The sequence below is a fragment of the Pinus tabuliformis genome, chromosome 5_2 (assembly GCF_031772625.1).
Source record: "Pinus tabuliformis cultivar Carrire ecotype Pingquan chromosome 5_2, CPIR1, whole genome shotgun sequence".
In the NCBI taxonomy this organism is placed as follows: Eukaryota; Viridiplantae; Streptophyta; class Pinopsida; order Pinales; family Pinaceae; genus Pinus; species Pinus tabuliformis.
The window spans coordinates 23,502,884-23,517,986 of NC_142306.1; positions in this window are offsets into that span (position 1 = coordinate 23,502,884).

Sequence of the window (15,103 nt, forward strand, 5' to 3'; positions counted from 1 at the left end):
ATAGCTCCCTGTACTAACCCCATACTTGAACATAATCTCTGCAACCAAACTACTTCCTTGCTTGCATGAGTCGCTACCATGTATTCTACCTCTGTAGTTGATAGTGCCACTATAGATTGTTTCTTAGTCTTCCAACTGACTGTACCTCCAAATAGGTTAAACACATACCCACTTGTAGATCTTCTCTTATCCAGATCTCCAGCCCAGTCTGCATCAACAAAGCCACGAATATCCAACACTCTATCCAATCCTCGTATTCCTTGGTAGCACAAACCATAATCACTAGTGCCACGCAAATACCTGAAAACCCGCTTCACTGTTGTCCAGTGCTCCTTCCTTGGTTTTGACATAAACCTACTCAATACTCCCACTGCATGTGCAATGTCTACTCTAGTAAAGACCATTGCATACATCAGGCTACCGACTGCACTTGCATATGGAACATGGGACATGTCTTCTTCCTCTTCTTGTGTCTTGGGACACTGTTCAATATATAACCTCACACCTATAGGAATAGGAACCTTCACCGGTTTACTATCCCGCATATTAAACCTCTACAATATTGTCTCAACATACTTCCTTTGGTTTAACTAGAGCTTCCTCTTTGCCTGATCCCTTTTAATCTCCATGCCCGAAATATAGTTTGCAGCACCAAGATCTTTCATGTCGAATTTGGAGGACAATTGGGTCTTCAAATCCTGGATAATTTCTTTGTCATTTCCAACCAGCAACATATCATCCACATACAATACTAGATAAATAACATGGTCACCAATTAATTTAAAATACACACAATGATCTGCTTTGCTTCTGGTGAAGCCAAGTCCCCATATAAATGTATCAAATTTCTGGTACCACATCCTTGGTGACTGTTTTAACCCATATAGAGACTTCTTTAACTTGCATACCAATTCTTTCTTACCCTTCACTGCAAAACCTTCAAGTTGCTTCATGTAGATCTCCTCTTCCAAATCCCCATGAAGAAATGTTGTCTTCGCATCCATCTGTTCTACCTCAAAATCAAAAGCAACAGCAATAGATAAAAGTAATATAATAGAAGTTACCTTGGCAACAGGAGAAAAAGTATCACCAAAATCAATTCCCGGCACCTGGGAATAACCTTTTGCTACCAACCGAGCTTTTTATTTCTCCACTTTTCCTTCTGCATTTGTCTTCTTTTTGAACACCCATTTGCTGCCAATGTGTTTCCTTCTAGCCGGCAACTCCACTAGATCCCAAGCCTCATTTTTGTGCAAAGATGCCATTTCATCAACCATGGCCTCTTTCCAAATTTTTCCATCCTCTAAATCCACTACTTCCTTCACAGTTTTGGGATCATCATCAGTAACAAACAAAGAAAAATTTGAACAGAAAGCAGATGGACTATACCTTTCTGGTTGCCTTCTTTCTCGAACTGATCTTCTCACAGCCAGAGTTTGTGGCTCTTCATCTTCTGATTCCTCCTCTACTGTAGAGTCTTATTCTTCCTCCTTTAGCTCAAACTCTATATTCTCAAGTTCCTTTGGTTGGACTTCATGTTTAATAACATCTTTCACCTCTCTGAACACCACATCTCGGCTATACACAACCTTCCTTGTTACTGGATTCCAAAGCTTATAACCCTTTAAGCCATCCTTATGCCCAATAAAGATGCACTTTTCAGACTTACTATCCAATTTGGTTCTTTTCTCCTTTGGAACATGTACATATGCATCACATCCAAATACCCTCGGATGTGAAAGTGAGGGTTTCTTACCAATCCATACCTCTTGTGGAGTCTTATCCTCCAACACTGATGAAGGTGACTTGTTGACTAGGTAACATGTAGTGTCCACCGCCTCTGCCTAGAATTCCTGCCCTAACCCAGCACCATTGAGCATGCTTCTTTCCCTTTCCATCAACATCTTATTCATTCTTTTCGTAACTCCATTTTGTTGAGGTGCATATGGAGTAGTCTTCTGTCATGCTATACCACACTTCTTACAGAATTATTCAAATTCATTGCTGCAAAACTCTCCACCATTATCTGTCCTCAGCACCTTTATCTTCTTCTCTGTCTAATTTTCCACGAGAGCCTTAAATTCTTTAAACCTGTCAAAGGTTTCAGATTTCTTCTTAAGGAAATATATCCATGTATTCCTTTGAGAAATCATCTATAAATGATACATAGTACACAGACTTACCCAGTGATGGAACCTTCACAAGTCCAAACACATCACTGTGCACAAGTTCTAATATCTGTTTCGCCCTCTTACTACCATAGGGGAAACTCACCCGATTTTGCTTCCCATATACACAATTTTCATAGAAATCAAAATCTAGAGAGCTATTACTCATACCTTCTACCATACCTTTACCATGAAGTATTTGAAGGCCCTTCTCTCCAATATGTCCAAGCCTTTGATGCCACAACATGGTCTTTTCTCCAGAGACCACTAGATTTTCTGCTCCACTTTCAGGAACCACAGAACTGTTGAACCCATAAACAACAATTCTACCTTGCAGCTTGTACAGAGTTCCAATCTAAAATCCTTGCATCAATACTAGTGCTCCTCGAACCATCTTGTAGGTATCCTTCTCGAACACTGTTTTTACACCTGGATTATCCAGCTTACTAACAGAAATTAGATTTCTGGCTAATGCAAGAATATGCAAAACACCTGGAAGTGTTCTAACCCTTCCACCTTGTAGCTTCAACTTTACATTTCCATGAACAATGATTCTAGCCTTCCTGTCATCCCCCAAGAAGACATTACCATCATCATATTTCTCATACTTACAGAACTACTCTCTATGGGGAGTGAAGTGAAAGGATGCACTTGAGGCAATCAACCATGCCTCATGATCTACATGTGTACTTAAAGAAGCCAAGTACACATCCCCACCTCCATCTGAGGTGGTTTTTACCTTTGCAAAAGGAGCCTCATCAGATCCCTTTCCTTTGTCAGGAGCTTTAGATTTACAGTCCCTTTTGAAGTGGCCTTCCTTTCCGCATTTCTAGCACACCAACTTTACAGGTTTCCTAGAGATTTAGATCTCTCTCTAGATATAGATCTCCCACTCAATGACTTATTTTTGTTTCTGTTCTGGGACCGTCCTCATATAGACAAGGCATCACCATTCTGGCTCTCCATATTTTTCGATCTCATCTCCTCCGTTAGCAAGGATGAGACTATTTCATCAAACTGCAAGGCAATTGCATTGCTACTTATTGCAATAACCAGACTATCCCATGAATCTAGTAGAGAACACAACAAACTGATGCACTTATCTTCATCTAAAATTTAATATCAACATATGCTAACTAACTTACTACAGTATTAAATGCATTCAGATGCTCTGTCACCGAGTCTCCATATTTCATCCTCAGGTTATACAGTTTTTTCCGCAGGAACAGTTTATTCCCCAAGGACTTAGATTGGTACAAAGTCCCTAACTTATCCCACAAATCCTTTTTTGTAGCTTGCCCTCATGCATTCAACAATATTGAATCTGAGACACACAATCATATTGTGCTCTTTGACTTCTGATCCAACTTCTTCCATTCTTCATCGGACACTCCCGTTGGTTTAGTACCCGGATCTTCCGTGATCCACTAGTCTTTATCCACCAACAAATCATCCATCTTGAGTTTCCAAAACTCAAAACTCTGACCATTAAATTTCTCGATCTCTATCTTTCCACTGCTCGCCATCTCCTTTCACCACTAGAATAAATCTCGTTGATCTCCCATTGAACATGGTCTACCACAGGCCCGAGTGAAACCCCTCAGCAACAAAGGCATCCCCTTGAAGCCAAAACAACTCTGATACCAAATGTAGATTTTAACCCCATACAGAAATTACCTGCATATGAATTCTAAAACACAGAAAATAAACAATGCGAGATCATAACACATATACACAGAGATTTTCCCCTAGATCCAAAAACCGGGACTACTAGCTTGAATTTTCATTATTTTCCTTTCAATGTTACAATACATATTTATACATGCTAAAACATCCAATACCATGGACTGAAAACCATCGCGTCCAATACCATGGACCAAAAACCATCGCGTCCAAAAAAAACATGTGCGAAAATCATGCAGAAAACCATAGGTGGGTCCGCCCAACCTAACATAGGGTCCAAAACCAAAATTTTCTGTGGCACTGCCCCGGACTCCATAAAGTGGGGTTACGGGTGCCCTTCAAACCCACTGTTAACTACATGGAAAGAATATAACACAACCCAACACTAGCACCGACATCGACTCAACTCAAGAAGCTGCGTGTCCATGAGAAGTCAACCACGTGGAAAATGACAAAGGTTCAACAGACAAAGGATTCTTTTGAAGAATTAATGACAGAGAAAACAATTGTGTTGGGGGTACTCAGAGCACAGTTGCAGGAATTATAGGTGGGACCCCCAAGACTGATGACACCATACCTTGCGGAAGGTGCATCCGAAGCCGAGAAAATGTTGTGTGCCCGCACAACGAACACTTTTATGTTACTAGAAGGTGTAATCTTAGTAGCAACCGAGGGTGACATGAAGGGTTAGGGGTTGAATTTGGCCGCCCTCCCCAGGGAAACCCTATACCAGCTACAAAATGGGGTAACTGCTAAGCTTCGCGGTAGGGAGGCTACACCCTCCAAGTCTTGAATGAGAAGAAGTTAAATTTAGAACAGCTCAGCCTACAGCATGACAACCTGGTCACACAAACCCAGGGATTAGAATAGCCTATGGAGGAAGCCTGCAGCAGCATACCAGAGTTGGTCGTGGTGGTGGCACTCCCAACAACAAAAAAGATTCACCAACTAGTAGCTGGAGTCCGCAGGGCCTAGGAGGAGGCCGCGAAGGTTCAGTTGGGGCTAAACCTGTAGATCTCTGAGCTGTGACTGAAGGCACAACCCTCTACACCCCCAGAATTTAGAGAGAAGCACCACCATGCCATTCAATCAAGGTTGGAAGCGATAGAGCACACTATACAGGACTGCATGGGTTTGTTGGATCAATCCCTCTTCACGCTCACCTCATTGCAAGAAGATTCAACCATACAGTGTCTCGAGACAGAAGCATGGCAGTTACAACAGGCATATGACAATCTGAGGGGGACCACACAGATGGTCACCCTTACTCAGTGACTTGCCAAGATGATGGAGTTTGTGAAGTTCGCGACCCAATCCTACACGCTAGCACTGCATCGCACAGATGGTTGCCCTTACTCAGTGATTGGCCATGATGAGGGAGGCCTGGCTCTAAAGGAATAGGTGGACGCCACATGTTAGAAAGAAGAAGTGCTTAAAGAACGCATCCAGCCTTGGCTTGAGGAAGCATTCACAGTCACTACCAAGATCGAGGGAAAGCTGGCACAGATGGAGGGAATATACTCACTCAAGCAAGGAATTGTACCTGACAATGATGCATCAGAGAGTCGCACACAACTGGTATAACGGACAGTGGAAGAATGTGCGGTAGATGTCAGTGAAGCGTAAAGGTTGCTGAATGAACTCCACACGAATATCAATGCACCATCTGAGTGACTCAGGACAAGTCACGATGATTGTGTTGGGGGCGTGTTGTGCAACGAATACCCCCATAGCAGGTTTTTGGGGCTTGTAGCCAAAAGTTTGGTTAATGTAATGGAAAGACCGCACAAAATGTACGTGCGAAGCATGAGAGTCTAGGGTTGTCCACCCTAAAATTATATAATTTAATGTATGGTATGTAGGACTACCCATGGTCCACAAATGATGGGATTGTATAAATAGAGTGAGGCTCTAAGTGTAAAGGTAGTCTTGGTCTTATGTCATATATTCTTTTGGATGAGGAATTCACTCCAAGTCTATAAGTTTGATTCTTTGGTTGTAGTAATAGGAAGAGGCTCTACAGTTGAGTGCACAGAGGCCTGGTAGAGTCCGCAGCTGTGTGTGTGGACCCCTATAGCTAAGTGCACAGGGCAGAGTCAAGATTGTACTTGGACAAAGAATTAATAAGAGATAACTTGATTTTGAATTACTGTGTGTTTGTTCTTCTATGATATTTATGCATCTCTTTACAGGTTATGATTAAGTGCACTAGTTATAATTGTTGAATGATTAATAAGAATATTGGGCCCACATAATTAAGTTAAGATCTATAATGAAACCACAGTAGGGATAGAGGATCTAGACAAATCCTCTTTGCGCGCGTTATATAGCTACGTGGAAGTAGTTGCACGAGGAGTGCTAGCACATAGGATAGGGTCACGAACTTCCTAGACTCCATCAAGACATCCCTAGGGTGCAGAAACCTGGTTCCAACACCCTCCCATACTACCTTGCCTCGGACCTCAGTCTACGCACTGAAAACTATTGCCAAAAGGGACGGTATTTTTGCGATTTGTTTGGATAAATCAATTCTGAACCTGGGTCAAGCCCGAAGAAGCCAACAAGTTCCCTTTCCTGGTCTTATGAGGAAATTCTCGACATAGATCAGTCTATTGTCGAGCATGCGATCAAGCTTTACTACAATGCTAAAATTGTCCGTCAAAGGCTTCGACCAATCTATCCCTGCAAAACGGCAGCCATAAAAAACGAAGTAGAAAAATTGTTACATGCTAGTTTTGTCTATCGTGTTCCTAATGGGTTTCCAATCTAGTTCCTGTCAATAAAAAACAAGGAACCATCCATGTATGTGTCGACTATCCAGACTTGAACATTGCGTGTCCCAACGAAAATTATCCTACACCGTTCATCGATCAAATCATCGACGACTGCGTTGGTTGTGAATCATTTTCATTCATGGATGGATTCTCAGGTTACAACCAAATTGCTATAAACCCCAAAGACCAGCATAAAACTTCCTTTGTCTACCCATGGGGCATCTTTGCCTATTGAAAAGTCCCATTCAGTTTAAAAATTATGGAGAAACTTTTCAAAGAGCCATGGACTACACATTACATGACATCAAGCATATCATTCAAGCTTACTTGGATGACCTTCCAGCCCATTCCAAGCAATGAACGCAACACCTAAACCATTTAAGAGAAATCTTTGTAAGGTACCAGTTTTACAACATCCACCTGAATTTGCATAAACGCATTTTCTTTGTTGATTTGGATGCTTTCTTGGATTCATTATCTCCAAGTATGGGATTAGGGTTGATCCTGATAAGGTAAAGGCAATTACTCAATTTCCTGAATTGAAATCCATTCTACAGCTCCAACATTTGCAAGGGAAAGGAAACTTTTTAGAATGGTTAATCGTAAACTATGCTGAGTTTTGAAAGGCTTTATGTGCCTACTTAAGAAGGGAGTGTCATCTTTGTGGGATGATCAAGCTCAATGATCATTTGATGCCTTGATAAAGGTGCTTATATCAGCCCCACTCCTTAGCGCTACCGACTATGGCTGCGACTTTCTTCTATACCTGGCGGCCTTACCATCCTCTCTAGGAATGGTCTTGGTTCAAACTCATGATGACCAGAGTGAACATGTGATCTATTATCTGTCCAAAGGCCTGGATGGGCCTGAACTCAGATATTCACATGTGGAAAAGCTGTCATTGGAAGTCGTGTTTGTTGTCAATTGATTCTGACACTACACCCTGCTGCGACAGACTACTGTCATCACCTTAGAGAATCCCATGAAACATATTTTGTCTTGTCAAGTAATTGGAGGAAAATATTCAAAATGGATTGTGATCCTCCAACAATTTGATCTGGTTTTCACAACTGCCGAGCTGAAGAACTCGTTAGACTTTGTCGAACTTTTGTTAAACCTTCCCATTGTCAATCCTAATGAGATTTCTCACGATCCTCTTCTGGATGAGGTTGTTTATCTTATCAACACCTCTAACCCTTGGTATGGTGACATTCTTATCTACCTCCAAGCACAATGGTTCTACCCCAAACTATCGACAGGCGACCTTTGTCACATCTACCACCAAGCATGACACTATCTAGTGATTAACGATACGTTATATCATTGTGGTGCAGATACAGTTCTTCGACATTGCCTCTCTCATGAATAGGCGTAACATGTTTTAAATGACTTCCATGCTGGGGCATGTGGCAGTCATATTTCTGGCATATCTACTACACAGAAAATCTTCTGTGCAGGCTATTACTGATTGACATCGTTCAAATATTGTGTCAAGTCCATCCAGAAATGCCATCCTTGTCAAGTGTTAACAAAGAAAATGCACGCTCCTCCAAACCTACTACACCCAGTGATCTCCATTGGCCCCTTTGACAAATGGGGGATAGACTTCATAACCTGCAATCATGCTTCCTCTATTGGTCACAACTATATCATAGTAGCTTTGGACTACATCATGAAATGGACCAAAGCCTTTCCCTCCTATAGAGCCGATGGAGAAACCGCGATGTTATTCCTGTTCAACCAGGTTATCTGTAGTTTTGGTGTAACCCACACGATCGTTACAGACCATGGATCTCATTTCCAGAACCATATGATGTTTGATTTAACATCGCTGCCTGGTTTTTGTCAGGATCAATCATCCTCCTGCTACCCCCAAGCTAATGTTCAAGTAGAAGCCGTCAATGGCATCTTAAAAACCATGATCCGTAGGTTGGTAGGAAATAATAAAACTAATAAGAATTGAATTTTATATTTGGAACTATGGGCATACTGAACTTCAGTAAAAACTGCCACTGGCTTTACACCTTTCCAACTCACTTACGGCCTAGAATCAATTCTACCCATCGAGTGTCAGATCCCTTCCCTGCAAATATCTGTTGAACTCCTGCTTGAAACCACTGTCGAAGAATAACGCTTACTATACCTTAATCAATTGGACAAAACCCATCGAGATGTTGAATTGGCACCCGAGGCTCACAAGCACTGGGTAAAAGCCCAATAGGACAAAAAGGTTAAGCATTGTTCTTACCAAGAGGGAGATATTGTTTTGCTCTATAATCAAAAACATGACCTCTTGGGGGTAAGAACAATTCAACCCTTATGGCTAGGTCCCTATGTTGTGAAGAAAGTCCTCTCAAAAGGGGCATATGAGCTGCAGGACTGGGAAGGAGGCCCGCTCGCTGAGCCCAGAAATGGGCTCTATGTGAAAAGGTATTATGCCTAGTGGTGCACTAGGCATGTACTTTGTAATTTTATGTATTCATAAGTTTTGCTTCCCTTTTTGGTGTGATTGGATTATTTTGATATTTATTGGAGTACTTGTCTCATAAATTCTTCTCACAATGCAAATTTCTTCGTTACCCTTAGCATATGTAGGATACGCTGATGGTGCAAGTCGTCACACATGGCACATTACATTAGCTGATTGGGTCATCTACACAATTGAGTCAGAACTATTTTGTTTCAGAGGAGTCTTTCTTGGTACTTCCACCAATAATATCTCCAAATACATGTTTGTAATTTAACTTCTCACAGAAGTGTCATCAAGGGACATCTCCAACTTGGTGGTAAGGTTAGACTCCCAGCTAGTTGTTATGCAATTGACAAATCATTATCACATTCGTAATCCCACCTTGTTACTTCATTACTTAAGGGTACGACTCCTAAACGTCAATTTGAAATAATCACATATGAACACATTCCTAGAGAATTTAATGTAGTTGCTGATTCATTAGCTAACTATTTATTATATTGGCAGCTGTCTCATTCACTATAGAATCATACATGAAAAGTAAAATTTACCGAGTTAAAAATTTTACAAAAACATTTAAAAAACATTTATGCCATCAAAATACCAAAAAATCTGTATATATATATATATATATATATATATATATATAGATAAAAATCTAGTTTTTTACATCGAAATATTTCAAAACTTGGATGTTTTAAGTACAAAATGGCTACTAAGCCCAGCTACAAACAACCATTGGCTATGCCAAAAAACCTGCTAAAAAGATCCTATTGCTCATAAAAAGCTAAAACCACTCTAACTATCCTCCGAAGAGGAACTAGAAACCACTCAGGTATACCGACTGTGTGCCGTTGCATATGAGTGGGAATATCCTTCATAGGAGGGGGGGGACACCCATGATCAAGCCCTCTACGTTCCTTAGAACCTTGTGAAGACTGTTGGAATTAAACCCCCCCAGCAGGTAGTTGGCTTCCTCATCACATATGGCAAGGTTCGCGTGCAGGTCACAATGGTGGCACATCCGTGTTAAGCATAAAGCTTCATGTCAATACTTATTTCACCTATAAAAACATTACATAAACATTGAAAATCTAAAAAATACTTGAGGTACTTTCGAAAATCATTCTCACCTTGAGGACCCTAGTTGGTCCCGGGCGACAGTATTAAGTCAGGGTTACCGGTGAATTCTATGCCCTCATAAGCATAGTCATCAATCATCACAATTTGGCCACAAAGCCACTAGAAGAAATCTTCGTCAAAGAAATGCTAGATCGGTCCTCGTCCTGTGCGATGATCGAGTGATGACCATCGCCCCTACTTCGGCTCCCTCAGATCAAAGGGACCTAAGCTCATCCTTGGGTTCATAATAGGTACCCTCTCAAGAATTAATGAAACTATGAGAGTACCATACCCAAAACCGTGTTGGGTATGAGTCTTGCATGCCGTTAACTCTGCCTTCAACTGACGAAGCACTGCTTCACACCAACTGAATAGCTGTGGTTGGACACATTCAATTGCAAGCAACAATTGGGCCTTTCTTGCAACATGGGGACTCTTTGACCCCACCAACTGCACAATCAACCATAAAATTTCCCTCATAGACTTGGACCTCATCCTCTCTATGGGGACTCTGTTGCTAACTAGTCCACTCTCAGGGATGCAGAAGGATTGCACTAGCTCTAGGGTAGATTGTGGATCTAGCCTACCCCCGTTGAGGTTTACCTATGCCCCATGGCATGATAGACCAATTAAAAGGTATATGTCATCACAGTTGATATCCAACTCCTGATCTGCAATCCCGAACACTTGCTCGTGTTCATCCCAGGGTTGGATAATCCATCTCAATAAATCCTCGTGCCCTTTCATCAGCTTCAACTTTGCATACTTCAGTAAACCCTAGTGTCACAATGCAAGTATACATGTTGGATCATTTTGCATCAACAATTCCTGGCTATCATGGGCCCGTTCTCTCCATAGACTAGTCATTATGGCCTGAAACCTACACAAAATAACCCTAAAAACAGTCAAAATGGGGCAAAATAGCTTCAAGAATCCTTGAATGAGGTTTTAAATTATATCCTTAAGATCTAGTGCTCCCCCCAGTAGTACACAGGGAGGATTAACGCCCTCCAGTACGTCGTACAGGGCGTTTGACGCTTCGTATAGGCCATCTAGAGGGCATTAGTGTGCAAACACTGCTTTAAGGCACCTTAGATCTGCAAAAATCCACCCCTAAAACTATCCAAAAAGGTTAAGAAATGCATAGAGAAAGGTTTTAGCCTCTACCTGGAATTGCCAGGACGTCAAATGGTCACCCGGATTTCCTACAATGGTCCGTAGAAAACATGCTCTTCTTTAGCGCCAAAATGCTGTCACAATTCTCAAATAGTGAAAATGGTGAATGAGAAAGCTCAAAACACTTCCTTATATTTATTTTTGGAGACATGAGTTTTTGAAATCATTAAAGAGAAAGTATTCCATTCCCTAGGATTTTTTATCATGCATGAACCCATATGGATAGGAATTGCTCCTTTTTATACTTTTTCCACTTTTGATGAAAGTACCTTCAAGAATGAAAAGTAGTAAAAGTTGCATGAAATTCTCAAAGAGTGATTTTCTTTTGTGGGATATTTTCTCACTCTAAAACAAAAAAATCCTTGATTTTGTCATCGTTGGGCTCGTTAAACACATATGAAAACGGTTTGAGAAACTCTTTTTTGCTCTTTTTCTAGCTCATTAAACTGAAAAGGACCATTAGAGCATTCTTTTTAGGTGCTTTTTTCTTGCTCATAAAACTAAAAAAATCCCGAGTTTTTTCTTTAGGCTCATTAAACATTCCTAAAGATGATCTGAGCATTCTTTTAGGTACTTTTCTCACTCGTTAAATTGAAAAATCCTGAGTTTTTGTCACCGGGCTCGTTAAAAATCTACGGTAGCAACAAGAGCACTTTCTTTTTTGGGACCATTTCTCACTCTTAAATAAAAAAATCCCTGAGCTTTTCCCCTTCTTCGGGCTCGTTAAATCTACGAAGAAGGAATGAGTAGTTCTTTTACCTCCTTTTCCTTGCTCAATAAACTGAAAAAGATACCTTGAGTTTTCTTCGTTTGACTCGTTAAAATTTGATGAAGGTATTGAGTTTGTCATTGCACAACTCATTAAAAATTCACGACAAAAAACAAGTTTAGTCTATCTCCTCGTACTCGTAACAAAATGAGGTCAACATCTATTGAACATATCTTTCTCTTTATCCAGATTCAATAGATTAACTCACAGAAAAGTAATCGATCCGGGTATACTATTAACCTTTTGTCGCACCCGGTTAACAACTATGAAAAAGGGACTACCATGGAGTCATTCTTTATGATCTTTTTAGACTCTCTAAATATGAAAAGACCACAGAGTTGTCTAGTCTGGACTTGTTAAATTACATAGACAAGATGTAGAGTCGCTCATTTTACGATCCTTTTTACTCTCAAAACATGAAAAATTTGACGAGTTTGCCTATCTGGACTCATTAAACTAATCAGATAGGGCATAGAGTCGCTATTTTCGCAGTCCTTTTCAGACTCGTAAAATATGAAAAGATCGACGAGTTTACTTGTTTGGACTCACTAAACTAATCATACGGGGAAAGTATACAATACAACTGCATTCAGTTTTAGAAAGCATGGTTTGGCAGCAATCGTTCCCTTGAACATGGCACTCCCTCAAATAAACATTCCTTGTGATAGCCTCTCAATGAATCCTACCATCCTATGATTTTATCCTAAATACCCTGATGTTCTTGCATCTCTATATCTTAACACTCTTTGGTGTTCATGAGTCTAGTGCTACATGGTTGAAACCGTTGTCGTGCCTTCTATTCTTAAAATTTTAACCTTTTGTTTCCTCCATCAACCCATCAAGCACATCCTTTCATCTTGCCCTTTGTTGTTTAGACCCAATGCTCAAGATTCCTCAAAAAACAAATCATTCTTTCCCGTTTCATGTCGATTGATGTAGGACACATTATTTCCTACCTTTCGACAGGTATCTTCCTATCAACTTCAACACTCTATCTAGGAAGACTACCCAGAAACACATTCAGTGCCTAGGTACTTTCCTTGTGTTTGGTCAAGGGTTCTCATTATTGGCTCCTGGTTAAGCGATTCTATGGGTGTTTGATGACAAAAACATATTTCACACTCGTTAGATTGTACTGTGAATCTTGGAGACCATCACCATTATTGGTGGTCTTCCTTGAATTTGTTAATGGTCTCCATTATTGACAGGTAATCAAATGATTTAATGCATGTTTGACATCAATGCATATATTCACATGTATCGATCTATGCTATTCAGTGAACCAAAAATCAAAACCTTGGGTAGAGGCTTGCATCAATCAACCTTACTTCCTCTCCCAAGATGTGTATATTGTTTTTTGGAGACAGCTCATCAGAATGATCCTATTATGACATCAGATCTACATTTTTCTTATTGGTGGCCAACATTGTCATATCTCTCTTATGAGAAAATCACTCTGACATAGCTATTGAGGATAGGAATGCCCAAATCAGGACATGCTTTTAGTAGTTATATATATATATGTGTTGTATCAGGTTTCGTTGTAGCCTCTGATCTCACACTTTAAGGGGTTACAGAAAAATGACCCCCTCGTTAGCTCAGAGGGGAAAGACATGATAGTTGAAGCAAAGACCAAGATCACATGCCTTGTTTCCACACTAACGTTGGCTATACACTGAGAACCTGCTTTATAAAGATTATCAGTAAGCCTAAGGGTGTGTTAGTGACCCTACTAACTCTAGTTGTTTGTTCGGGAACATCGTTAGTGGATTCTAATGAAGTTCTAAAGGTCAAAGGAGTGAATTGACTCATAAATATCTAGATATTTTCTCCTAAATCTACTCAATGAAAGAAAGGAAATTTCTCAAGTTCGACCTATTTGTGGTATTTCTAATCCTAATGAAGGAGGCAAATGGAAAAGAGCTGAAAAGCATGGCAACTTCATTGCTTTTACTGTAAGGAACTCATGGAGGAACTTGGCAACCCTAACTCGATTTCTACATAAGCAAAGCTAGGGCTATGGTGATAGAGGTTAGATCATTTGAAAGGATAGCATACTTGACTGTCGAGCATTGTCTGAAATCAAAAGAAGTTGGTAAGAAGGGAGAGATAGAGAGAGAAGCTGGAGGGGTAAGGGAAGGTTGATGCAATAGATATTTGTAATCACTCTTCCAACATTAATATAGAACTACAATTGTACTTTCTACTCCGTGGTGTTCGTACTATCATTCATTAGCTTGTTTGTCGAATACCTTTTAGCATGAGAAGCTTAGTTATGTGTAAATAGATGTTCTTTTATGTATTCATGTATTAGTTATCAAGGTTGTATGTTGTGATTATGCTTGTCTCTTCTATGTGCAGGACTTGATCTGGATCCTGCTCAGGGGACTTCCACCTAGCTGCATTGCGCTCTCCAGCAAATCTACACAGAGGCTTCAAGCAATCTATTTGTCGTACTTTGATAGTTAGTTATTGTTTATGAACATGCATGTAACTTTGTGATGGTTGCAGATAATATTACAGTCTACCAAAGGTCCTGAGAAGACCTTTGAGGGTATCTCCATTCTCCATACACTGTGCACTTTATCCTATAGTAGCCACTTCGGGACCTCGCACTGCTTTTAATCCTTCCCAAAAACCGGTCCACAACAGTTCCCCCTTTTCTCCGTAAAGCTAGGGACCCAAAGGAAGAAGGGAATAAAACAAGGTGAAAGAAATAAAGATCAAATTTGGCTACTAGCTCACAAGGGGAGGCTCAAACAAATAACAAGCCTTCCAAGACCTGTGCCTTCATAAAAAGGGGGGAATTGAAGGGGGTGGTGATCGAGAAGTACTAGGGTGACCACCCCAAGAGCTTGCACATCATTCCATACTTCTTGAACACCAATCCACAACAATCCCACCTTTTCTCCATAAAGCTAGGGCCCAAAAAGAAGAAGGG